Source organism: Plectropomus leopardus, chromosome 7 (assembly GCF_026936395.1).
Source record: "Plectropomus leopardus strain MGB_pleo_1.0 chromosome 7, ASM2693639v1, whole genome shotgun sequence".
Classification (NCBI taxonomy): Eukaryota; Metazoa; Chordata; class Actinopteri; order Perciformes; family Serranidae; genus Plectropomus; species Plectropomus leopardus.
Window position 1 is genome coordinate 34,545,538 of NC_142182.1, and position 13,314 is coordinate 34,558,851.

At 40.9% G+C, this 13,314-nt stretch overlaps 1 protein-coding gene across 1 annotated transcript in view; it reads left to right on the forward strand.

Moving 5' to 3' along the window:
• The window catches only part of tmem266 (transmembrane protein 266), a 45,985-nt gene that overhangs the window by 15,088 nt on the left and 17,583 nt on the right, over positions 1-13,314 (forward strand). The gene's annotated exons all lie outside the window — the stretch shown is intronic.

Below are 13,314 nucleotides of genomic sequence, written 5' to 3' on the forward strand. Positions count from 1 at the left end.
TGTGTTGTCATGTAGAAAACAAGGCACTGTGATTAAGAAAGCTCAAGAACAGTTCCATTGTTTGAGGCATATCAAACATCACACATTTTGAGGACGCTAGGAGCAAAGGATTATCAATCAAATATTTTTATGATTCATTAACATACTGAAAAGCCACAAAATGTAATTACATATTGATTAGTGTTCCTGATGTTTGTCATCACAGTTAAGAGGATACTGTCTGAGACGTTGTCCCTGCTTGTTGAGCGAAAGTGCTACATCCATAATTAAGGCAGAATCGCAATTACTACAATCTATAATCTACCCTGGCAGAGAAAAGCTCTGCCATCACTCTCTCCATTACTCGTTATTGCACATGGTAATTACACCTGGCGTATTGAATCACCCCTCATTCTATATTAGAGCGCTGGAATGGAGGGATATTTGGCGACAAATTTATTAGTGTCACCATGTTAAACGGACAATGTCTCCACTGACGTGTTCATTTCAGCTCAATGACACAGCAATTTCTCACAACCAGACAGGCTTCTGCTCATAATGTTGATTCCTGGCAGAAAACAAAGAGTGTTGTTAGCGTTGTAGCTTTCCTGAAATGTCAGAGCCCCGTGGCGCTGCTGTTTCTGTCCACAAGGCCTGCTTGTTCAGGTTTCGTGTTGTTTTCTTATCACCATATCGCCGTGCTGCAGGCTCAGTCCTCTCAGGACAGGACACGCCCCTGCCAGAGCACCCCTGTAGCAAGTGTCCATGGCCCTCCACTCAGGAAGCGTGACTCACAACCCTTTGGCTTGCTGCGATGCTGGCATCCATGCAGAGAAAGTCGACAAACAGCATAAGCTTAATTAGAGCATCCGGCATTTCGCCATCCAAGCCCTGGTGTGTCAGCTGACCACGTCCGGCTGGACTTTGCCTGGTCTGGCCTGGTCCGGGCTGATGGCTCTGTGGGACAGAGGGCAGGGACAGATGGGTCCTTTCCCAAACACCCACTCTCTTATCGTACCTCATAGCTTTTTTTTTTTTCACTCCATCTTGCTCACAAAAAGGGCAGAAAACACACACGTAGCAATGCCACAGCAGAGGGCAGGATCTGGCACCCTGGCAAAATTATCATCACACTGGACACTCTCATATGGCACCATATGACACCCTGGTCCCCTGGGATTTGGCATTGCGCAGTGGAAAAGTCATGCAGCGCCAAGACATGACTCTGAGGGATTTATCAAGTCAATAATGTCTGTGAATACTCTTTATCATGAAGGCTGCGTTCATTCTGATCAGAGAAACTCCTCCAGCAAGCTTGAGAGAGTTCAGCAAAAGAAACAATGTGCAATCTGATACCCATGTGAGCGTTATCGTGTCATTCAATGAGCTTTTTAGATTAGAAATACCTGATTTTCAGGTCAGAGGCATTCCAAGACAGAGCCGTCATCGCAGTTTCACACAAACATCCGTCTTTTGGAAGCACCCTTGGAATAAACCAGCTCGTCGCCACAGGTTCTGGCTGCCTTTGTGACTCATGTGTAACATCAGAGGAATGACACAAAGGCGGGATGTGTTGTATGCTGCGACATTTGAAATTAATCAAGACTATCAAAGGCCCTCATGGCAAAGCAATGAACTCACTGATTCACTTTCCTCTGTCGGCTCTGTAAACCGTTCCTCTCTTGTTTATTGGAACGGGTAGTCACGGAGACTCCTCTGCATACTAGAGGCTAATTTTAGCACTTTGTAAATGATTGTGTATAAGAATGTAAACCCACTTTCATTGTGTTGCAGTGGCTTTGTGCTTTGATTTTACTGATTAGCAGGACAGATTGCTTTATCAAGCTATTATGTATTACATTTCAGAGATATTTTTATGTCTTAGATATGTCATATTGTTGACATAACTCTATCCTGTTATATTAGATATATGAGGTGATTTTGACTTCAATTTGATCATAAAAATTAGATTTGGTCATGTTTATATTGATCTCTGGTCAGTGCTTTAGTTTGAATCTGGACATGATGAGCGTTAGGTCAAAATAATTCTAACAGTCAGTTTAGAGAGAAAGGGCTCATTATTAAATCTTTGATGTTAAGGTTTTGTTTTGTTCCTTATGGTTGAGGGGGAAAAAAGAGAGCTGAAGAATACGCATTTAGTCTTGCATGGCAGCTTCTCATGGCTCTTTATCAGGAGACGTGGGCGATCATGTAGGAGGTGGATGTTCTTGCGGACTACAAGGGGCACACACAGTCCTTGCAGATTCTGTGCAGTGGTGAGATGGATAGAAATATTAATAGATTTTGGCAGCACCATCTTCTCCAGAACTTGCTGGAAAGTCCAAGATGAGGGCAGTGTGATTTCACATCCATCTTTGTTCATTTAATTATTATTATTAGAATAATTTGAAAAAATAAAAAATCAAAGTATTATCATATTGTGGATTTTTAAGATATTTAAAAAATGGAATTTAATGCTTTTTCATGTTGCTATATTTTAATTAAATTATAGCAACCTAACCAAAATAATAGAGCTAATAGATGTATGTAACTAGTGTGACAACAGCTGTTCGTGTTTGTGCAGAGCATAAACAAAATGACTTTTAAAATATTTTTGAACTTCAATTTTTTTTTAAATATTTGGTTAAAATTTGGAAGCAACATAAAAGAGTGTACATCTGTTGCATTCAGTGTTTTAATCAGAAGTTATTTACATTTGCCAAAATTTTGTTTGGTATTTCACCAATATTTGCCAGTTTAGCACATTGGCATGTGCCAGATTTACTGTACCTCTCACTCCCACTGCCGCTCTCTTTATAGAGTGGCCTTTCCCCTGTCCCATGCGCGAGCATGAACACCCCCTGTTGCTGATTGGATGGAACAGTGTTGTGAGGCTCGCACCGAGCAACTTTGTTTGTTTCCTATTTACAGAGCCAGGGTGTATAAACACGGGATACTTTTTCACTGCACACACAGGATGGACATCTAGGAGAAATTTGGTAAAGCTGACAAAAAATGATTGGATTCCATTTGTTGACTGCACCTCTCACCTTTTAAAACCTGCTTTCAGATGCTTTTCACAAGTATTTAAACCCTTGAACAGTGAGAAAATCGGTATGATTTCTTACAAAAAGATGGCAAAAAAGGTAATAACAAATGAGGAAAAACACAGTTCACACAAAGCGGGGCTCCAATATTCCAAATTATTTAATGCACCAAGATAGACATTTCGAGCACAGTTTTCAAAAAAATATTTTTAAAAAGCTAGGGGTAAAAGGCAATGTAAAAACTATATTCATAATTATATGTTGCAATTTTTGTTAACTTATTTTTTTATACTAATTTCTTCATAATTCTGTCATTTCTTCTTTTGTTACTCCTTGCCTGCCTCCCATATTTTTGAAAGAATTCAAGCCAATTTGCTCAGGTTTCAAAGGGTTGAGTAACTAATAAGATTTGATTTTTTAATTTTTTTATCGGACACTAAATTTTTTATGTCTGAAAAACAGTGCAGCAGCAAGGTGGTGTGTTGAGATTTTTTCCTGCCTTAATCCTGTGACCTCCATACAGGGAGGAGGCTCCTGGAGAGCATCTCCCTGACTCGCCCCCGTCTCTGGACCTTGTGCTCCACATTCTGCACTCGTCCTGTGTTATCATCCCCAGATCAGCGTGCTGCCCACAGCAGCAGCAGCATATGCAGCTCATCTCCAGGGGCCAGGCTCAGAGGTGTGAGGCACCGCAGCAATGACAGATGGTTCATATGGGTCAACCTGCTGCTTTGACTGGAGGAGAGGGGAGGCGGAGGAGATAAAGAGAAGGATGGAGTGAGGACAACCCTCCTCCACACTTTCATTCACAAAGCTGCCGGCTGCAGATCACACAGAAATGGTGCCATTTGATGAATGTCATATCAGTCCACGTTGGACAGGAGCGTGGGATTAACCCTGGGCCACGTCGCATGGTGACAGCCACGGTTACTAGCTGATACGGGTGAAATTTCGGACATTGAATAAGCTGAAGTGAGTCCAGGCCAGTTAAGAGGGATTAGATTACTCAGCATTTTTGTCTTTTTATTGCGTCATTTTGTTTTGTCTTTTTTATTTTACCTTTTTATTTTGTTGTTTTATTTCTTTTATTTTCATTTCTTTTTTATCTATTTTACCTTTGTAATTTATAATTTTTTAATTATTTGTCGCCAGTTGAGGTGGTTCAGGCATCTATTTAGGATGCCTCCTGAGCGCCTCCCGTAAGAGGTGTTCCGGACATGTCCAACTGGTAGGAGGCCCCATGGCAGACCCAGAACACGCTGGAGGGATTACATATCTTGTCTAGCCTGGGAACGCCTCGGGTCCCCCAGGAGGAGCTGGAATGTGTTGCTGGGGAGAGGGACGTCTTGGGTGCTCTGCTCCACCTGTTGCCCCCGCGACCCTACCCGGATAAGCGGAAGAAAATGGATGGATGGCTTATTATTTGTGGTTTTATTGCTTTTATTGTTTCTATTGGATTTTTTTTGTTCTATTTCTTTGTATTATTTTAAAATGACATTATGCATGTGCATTATTTGTTCTCTGGTTTTAATTTTATCCTAACTACCCTAGCTTCTTATTGCTTGTGTTCAATAGGACTGTTTTACTTTCCGGTGTTGTAATGTTATCTGTGTATCCCATTTCTGCTTTGCATTGTAAACTCTGTTTTTAAAGGTGCTATAAATATAGTTGTTGTTGTTAATATTATTAATATTAGTTTTATTATTAGTATTATTAACAGTGCCCAGACTTTTCCAGTAAGATAAAGTTCTCTAGACCCTGAACTGCATTTATAAAGCAGTATGTCAACATGCGCATAATCAAACCTGCAGCAGTTTGACAGGACTCAAGGTTGAAGTATAATGGAATAATTAGAAAAATCTAGCCTGCAGAATATAGTGCTGACGGACCTCACCAGGGTCTACTATGAATCTTGGCAGCCTCAATATTTCATGGGGCTTTGGAACAGCAGCCATACTATACCTGTTCTGCGTTGATGGATGTCTGAAAAGAGAGCAGGATTTCCATTTTCTCCCCCCTCTGACTCCATTTCAAACACACAGAGGAACGGTCCTCTCCATCAAATTGGCTCTCTTGCCCGGCACCATGTGCGACACAATAGATGACATTTGAGTGCGGGGTTTGAGGGTTTGTTAATATTCACAGACATGCAAAGTGTGAGATTGCTTTTTAGGCTGAGAGCGAGAGAGATCAAGTGTCCTGGTGAAAACCCATTTATCAGGGACAGCTCGTCTGCTGCTCCGCACATGGAGCCCCATCCATCTCCATTTGTGTAGTATCTGCGGCCCATTTCTCAGGCAAAGACCAGATCCGAGCCCCTTCTGCTAGGTTACACCGTGGTGTGTAGGATGCAAGGAGTGGACAGCTACTTGGAAACCAGTGGGGGAAAAAAAAATAACTACATTTTCATAAGAAGAAGGAAAAATGCTTATTAGTCAGGGAATGCCACAGCCTAAACTTTAATTATTGGCATGTGGAATTGATTAGGCCTTTTCATTTTATTTGTTAATTTACCACAAAAGTATTTGCTAATCCCCCAGGCATGAGACTGCGAGAGATTAATAGCGATGAAATGTAGAAGTAAAATGTACAATTGATTATCTATGATAACTCCACTTTATTCAGCATATTTCTTGCTTAGCTGGTTTTCCTCTCTCAGGGCTTCTTTGCCTCTTTTGGCTGTGATAACACAGATGACTCAGCATTGGTTACACAGAAAAGGATTTAGCCAGTAGTTATGCTGGCATTTGTCTTGATTTCCAAGCAATCTAGGAGGATGCTGCACCTGTGCTTTCTCAGGACACACAAGCTCTCGGGTGGAAAAAAAAAATTATTTATCACAGATTAAATGAGTAAATTAGGGCAAAAGTGTAACGTAAAGAGTTTGGGAAGCCTGAATGGGATGAAGTCCTCCAACCTCTGCTGTTCAGTAGCCTGCAGGAGCACAGTTGTGGTCCATTTTCCCCTGCCCGAGCCTGCTGAGTTCAGCAGATTGGTGTGAATTGGTTGAAGTTTATACTGGAGGAACCACGGGGCGATATAGTTATCAGTGCAGAGAGAGAGTAATTGAGAGGAGACAGAAAACCTGAGTCGAGTAGTATCATTTTTAAAATGCTGCCGGAGTAGTATCTGACATTTTCCCTTACACCTTCAAAGGGGATACATTCAATTGAAAAGCTTTTCCCCAGTGCTCACACGTTTGTAAATAACAGTCAAAGAGATACATGAGACGTCTGCCGCTTGAGGAAAGGACATAGCTTGTCCGTGTAATCTATAAAATGAGCAGAGGTACTTCTCAAAACATATTTAGGTTAGAATTTTTTAAAATCATACTTAAGGCATGTCCTAACCTGCCTCATAAGCTGCCAAATCAAAAAACTGAGCTTTTAAGAGGACAAAAGCGCAGAGAGAATGAAACGAAAACTGTGGGATCCTGACACTCAGTGTACAGCGAGCAGTGCTGGATGAAGTATTCAGATCCTTCACTTAAGTAAAAGTACTAATACCACACAGTAAAATTACTCTGTTATAAGTAAAAGTCTTGCATTTAGAATGTTACTAAAGTAAGCATGATCAGCAAAATATACTTAAAGTATTAAAAGTACCCAATGCATAGAAATCTTAAAAAACAAAGAAAACATGACAAAACCTTAAAATTATTTGAAAAAACCAACCTAAAAACTCTACAGTTGGGAAAAACTCCAAATTTGCAAACTGCAAAAAAATTTAAAGTAAATAAAGCTATCAGATAGCTGCAGTGAAGTAAAGACTACAAAATTTCTCTCTGAAATGTAGTGGAGTGAAAGTATTAAGTAACATAAAAAGAAAATACTCCAGTTAAGTACAAGTCCCTTAAATATTTACATAAGCACAGTACTTGAGTAAATGTACTCAGTTGCATTCCACCACTGACGGTGAGCAGCGAGTGTTTTGCTAATTTGACCAGACAAACTCTAGAGTTTGACATTAACTATTACTCTCCCTCTCTGGGACCTGCTGATATCTTGTGTTTTTAGCTCGCTGCAGGCATTTTGTTAGTGTTTCAAAAAACTGCATGAGACTAGCATAAAGTGGGCATCTCTGGAAAGGGGAGACTCATGGGTACCTGTAGTACCCATTTTAATTCAGATATGTTTCCGTCAGAGGTCAAGGGACCTCTGAAAAATTACCATGCTGTTTTAACATCACCATGAAATTTAATTTTAACTTGGAGTGGTTTTAGCCCCAGAGCCCCAGAGAACTTAGACAGTGTATTCTTTAGGTCTTCTAGTTTCATATGATATCAGTATCATCCCTTTAGCTTCAAAACTCAGCCCGGTACAGCCTCTTAAAGACAGGAATGTTGGCAGGCAATTTAACATGATAAATAAATAAATAATAAAATATGTAAACCTTTGTCGTTGCAATTAATGCATTAACGCTGACATCCCTAACTTAAGATTTTTTCCCTAAAAAAATGTTTTTCTTTTTTTTAACAAAAGCATAATTTTCAGGCGTGCTTGAATAAATGAATGGCTGCCAGGCACAGTGGTCTGCATCTTTGCCATGTAGAATTTTTTTTTTTAACTATTAGCATGATTAACAGTTGTGGAAGCAAAAGTAATTGTGTGGCAGCTGCCACAGGTCTGTACCCTAATGTGCTGGAGTTTTTCACCAGGCAAAATTTCTCTCTTGTAAATGTGCAATCAAGGCATCAATCAAGAGTTCCAATCAATTATTTAGAGGCCTAGTGCAAGTTGTTCAGAGCGACACTATTTTAGGCTTTCCTTTGCAAACATTCTGAGGCAGAGGTCGGTGTTTGCAGCTGTTCATTGCTTGTTGGTGTTTGTGTGTGTGTGTGTGTGTGTGTGTGCGTGTGTGTGTGTGTGTGTGTGTGTGTGTGTGTGTGTTTGTCTTTCAATTTTTGTCTGTCAATCAATACCTCGGATAAGTTGATAGAGTCTTTCAGACTCATTACTTCTGAATGAATGAATTTTCCCTTTGCAGCCCTTTCCCTTCTGTCTCCCTCCATTTCTTAACTCACAAACATAAACAGAGCACTGCCTCTCTGATCTAATTTCCATTTAACTTGTAACCTAATGAGTTTACGTTGTGTTTTATCCCATCTCAATTACAGGAGACAGTATAATGAGAGAGATGCTCCTTGCGATAGGCTCCCCACCTCACTGAGAGGTACTTAGCTGGGGCCGGAGCCAGAGCTCTGTCCATCTGTGTGAAAGGGCCCCGACAGAGCGACCAGACACCTTCCTGTGTGCCAGTCACACGCCTTTGTCAGCTCTATCCTGTCTGCCATTCCGCTGCAGCTGGTGTCATGTACAGCATGACACCAGCTGCACTTCCATCCGAGGTCACTATTGATCAGACTCATGATCTAATCCCCTCGCTCTGCGCTGCTGTCGAGCGCACTTCGATCCTCCCTCAGTAGTGCAGCTGCCGGCCTGCTGATGTCTTTATGAACCTGTCCACAGCACATGCCACCCAGCACCTCTCATTTCCTCCACACACAATGTCCTTAACAGCATGTGTGTGTTTGATGTTAGCCCGCGTACGCACATATTTGTGCATGTCCAATCCTGTAAGGTATTGCCCGTTCGATCCGCACCTGCGGTGACCCTGGGAGAGGGCGAGGTGATTACCTTCCTCGGCTCGCTCCACCGCCGAAGCCACCTCGCTTCCTCATAAATACTTCAGGTCCTCAGCGTTCAAGGTTTAAAGTGATTTTCCTAAAATTAAGTTTCTGCGCTTGGAGTAATCCATCACTGCCATTTACTCTGCTTCCAGACAGGGTTTTTCTTTACAGGTTTATTAAATTAATACCTTTTCTGCCTGGCTTGTGGGAGAGGTCTGAATGAATTATGATTCCTCACAGTATGAGTTAAATTTTACTTTTCAGTCCTGAAGGTAAGTGAGGTGTCTCTTGGAGAGTGTGGCTGCTCATTCCGTCTTTTAACTAATGGTCCACGAATGTCCGGTAACTGTGTGTTAGGTGTATCATTAGGTAAATGTTTCTTTTTCTTGGCTGGCCTCCGCTGGCAGATGGGGTTTGACATTGTTCCTTGGGAACAAATCGGTGCGAGGAAAAGTCTCCATGGTACCTGCTAATGATACCATTACCCTCCAGCACCTCTTTGTCACCCCAGGTGTTGAGCTCCTAATCTGTTGGCATTGGCTGGTACTGAGAGTTGCTGCAGAGGGCTGAGTGCAATGGTTAGCCTCTGGGAGAGCACTGACACAACGTGGCCGAGGTCCAGCCTCTCTGCTGACCTTGGTGAAGGATGGAGACGGTGTGTGGCTGTGCAGAGATTCAGCTGCAATGCAAGCTGACACCAATTTATAGGATTGCCTTGCTCTTTTTCACCTCAAAGGAAAATTTTATTCTATTGCTGTATTTTTTTTTCTATATATATATATATAGTTTTGGCTGTGATTTCTATTCGCCAAATTCATTGCTAATATTTGGGAACATAGTGACATTGCAGTCCTGGGCCAAGAAATAAGAGACTATCAGACACGTTATCAACCAGCCAATATTTTTTGGAATTTAATTCAGATGTAAGCGTGCCTGAAATGTCAATGATAACCCCTCATTGTAGAAGTACATTTACACCAGAAAGTCAGGCAATAAACTATGGCAGATCATTATAGTAAACAATTTGGGTAACGGTTTTATCGTTCACCTTTGTTTTCTCTTCTATATACAGATAAAATGACTCGATGATTGGTTGATTGACACAATCAGAATCAGAAATACTTTATTGATCCCCGTGGGAAATTGTGGTTCATTACAGTCACTTTGATGCCAGCATAGAGAATTAGTCGAAATAAGTACTTGCACAAGTATGTAAAAATATAAATAGAAAAATAGAAATACAGTAATAGTTAACAATTAGCACTAATATGTAAGTATTTAAATGTTTTAAAATAAAGTATGTATAATATGTTGAGTGTGCAAGTGTGTGAAAATATAAAAGTAAAGAAATACAGTAATACACAATTAGCACTAATATGTGAATATTTAAATTATAATATTGATAATGTGCAGGGTGTATAAAGTGTGTATAATATGAAACTGCTTTCTGCTCCATAAGCAATTATTCTACTGATTCAAGCTAAAGCAAAAATACCAAAAAATCCCCTATTTTTTAAGCTCCTAAAATATGCTACTTTTCATTGCCTTATACCCTATATGGATAAAAGTATCGGGCCACCTACACATTAGACCTACAGGAACTTTTATGACATCCCATCCTAAATCCATAGGCATTAACACAGAGTTGGTCCCCCACTTTGCAGCTGTATCAGCTTCCACTCTTCTGGGAAGAAGATTCTACAAGATTTTGGAGTGTGTCTTTTGGAATCTTTGCCCATTTATCCAGAAGAGCATTTGTGAGGGTCAGACACTTATGCTGGAAGGTCAGGCCTTTATGGACCTTGCTTTGTGCACTGGGGCACAGTCATGCTGGAGCAGGAAAGGGCCTACTCCCACAAAGTTGGAGGCAAAGAATTGTTCAAAATGTCTTGGTAAGCTGAAGCATTAAGATTTCCCTTCAGTGGAACTAAGGGGCCGAGGTCAACCCCAGAAAAACAACCCCATAGCATTATCCCTCCTCCACCAAACTTTACAGTTGGCACAACGTAGACAGACAGGTAACGTTCTCCTGGCATTTGCCAAACCCAGACTCGTCCATCAGACTACCAGATAGAAAAGCATGATTCTTCACTCCACAGAACATGTTTCCACTGCTCCAGAGTCCAGTGGTGGCATGCTTTACACCACTCCATCCGACGCTTAGCATTGTGCTTGGTGATGTAAGGCTTGCATGCAGCTGCTCAGCCATGGAAACCCATGCCATGAAGCTCCCAGTGCACAGTTTCTGTGCTGATGCTGATGCCACAGGAGGTTTGGAACTCTGCAGTTATTAAGTCAGTAGAGCGCTGATGACTTTTACGCTCTCAGCACATGGCGACCCCACTCTGTAACTTTATGTGACCTGCCACTTTGTGGCTGAGTTGCTGTGGTTCCTTAACACTTCCACTTTGCAATAATATTACTTACAGCTGATCATGGAATATCTAGGAGGGAAGAAATTTCACAAACTGACTTGTTGCAATGGTGGCATCCTATTACAGTACCATGCTCAAATTCAGTGAGCACTTTAGAACGACTCATTCTTTCATAAATGTTTGTAAAGGTACAGACACACCAAACCAACATCAAAGAACTAGCAGCAAAGAAAGCTGACGGTCATATGTAGCATATCACATTGCCTGTGTGTTAGTCAAAAAGTTGCACTTGAACACACCCCAAAAACAGCAACTGATGGGCAACTAGCATGTATGTTCTGTGCATGTGTGAAGGAAGTAACTGCATTCCAGTAGATGGCAGTCACCTGAAATCAGCATTCAAAAAGGGCAACCAGACAACTGTTTTGATGCTAGTTGGTCTCATTAAAACCACAATCCAATGTTGAAAGAACAAAGCATATTTACCGTGCACCAGACCACAAACCACTAGGAAATGCGTCTGCTAAAGGGCTCAGGGGCTAAAGAAAATCAAGCCAACTTTATAAACAACTGTATTTCGATCTCACGCCCTCTTGAAGTTAACCTTTTGTTTGCTTTCCTCACCTCCGTTTCTCTTTTCGTGCACTGAACTGAACTCCCACATCACAGCAACTAGGGCAACAGACACGTACTAATGGCGAAATATTGACTGACGGCTAACTGTCAGCTAGGTGTGTCAGGGCCATATTATTTTCAATATTTTCTGTCCATTTATAGACTAAACAGCTGATCAATTAATTGAGAAAAGAATAGCCATACACACACAGTCCTCATACACACTGATATATTACCTAATTATCCATGATTATAGTAGTTATAATTAAAGTTATGTAGTTATTTATTTGCAATTTATTATTTTTTATTTTCCCTATTTTCTGAATGATTACACAATGATTTATGTATAAAACCATGTTAATGTGATATATGTGCAGTGTCCTCATTCCCCCCTAAAAACACTCGTCACCCTGATCTCTCGCTCACACACTCTCACACTCACACACTTGTCCATCTGCATATATGTTTTTGCCATATCTCTGTTTTGTTTTGTTTTTTCACATTTCTTATACCCATCGGTTAAAGCCTTAGCTGTATTCCCCATTTTGTTTTGTAATGTTTTGCTGTCTTTAGTTTCACTTCATGTGTCATTGTATGTCTCTCTTGACTGTTTATATGATGTTGCATCTGTTAGGGCCCAAGCACGAATCAACCTGACAGAATGACCTACTTCCCATTTAACCACATTCATGCCGGTTGTGGTCTACTCTACTAGATTTCGTTTAACGGTGTAGCCTTTGTGCAGAGAATTTTGATCAGTTTCATCAACAGGAAACTCGCCTAAAATTAATCAAGACCACATTTAGTATGCGTAAAGACAAAAAGCATGCTCTGATCAAGGAATGAACTTGCAATACAGAGTCCCATTATCCTTTCGTCAGCCACACAAATCTGTTGTATGATATGGGAGAGAGGAAAAGAAAACATCGTTCTGCTTTTCTGGGAGCTGTTGTCAATTCTCTCTCAGCTCACAAGCAGCCCAGCAAGTCACATTGGCTGGCTCCTCCCCTTTTTCCCATACCCACACACAGGCACATCGTAATGAAAAGCAACTTGACACATCTCCAGCTCCAGCATCTCAGGAAATACTATTTTACTGCTGCATGCTCTATGTAGGTAGAGGTGTGAGTTCCCATTCATTGCTGCTTGCATCTTAGTTTAGCTTAGCTTAGTTAGTTTTTTACTTTTTCTGTTGTCACTGTATTTCACAATAAATAAAAAACAAAAAAAGAACACAAAATCCTAAAACGAGAACATTTTTTTTTAACATTTTACACAAACAAAAAACAAACAAAATTGTGCCTAAGTTTGGACATCTTTCATATTAAGTCGCTATGTTTGCAAAGCATTTAACTTGATAAGTGCAGTATTAGTATTGCCAACAGGAATGATGGCCAAAAGACAAATAAGACCCAAGTTATAATGAGCCGAAATGATCCTTTAACTCAATCTGCATCTTCCTCTGTTCTCTCTTTCTCATTCTTCCTTTTCCAACTCCCCCTCCTTCCTCCCTGGCGCTCTCTCCAGTTCACTTTTGGATAAGTCCCAATGCCTTTGAACCGTCTGCACCCCGCTTCCTCTCTCAGTGTTTGCCTCCTTCATTCTGAGCCCAACCAAGAGGAGAGTAGAATAAATTGCATCCACTTTTGTCCTCTGACAGACATTGCCC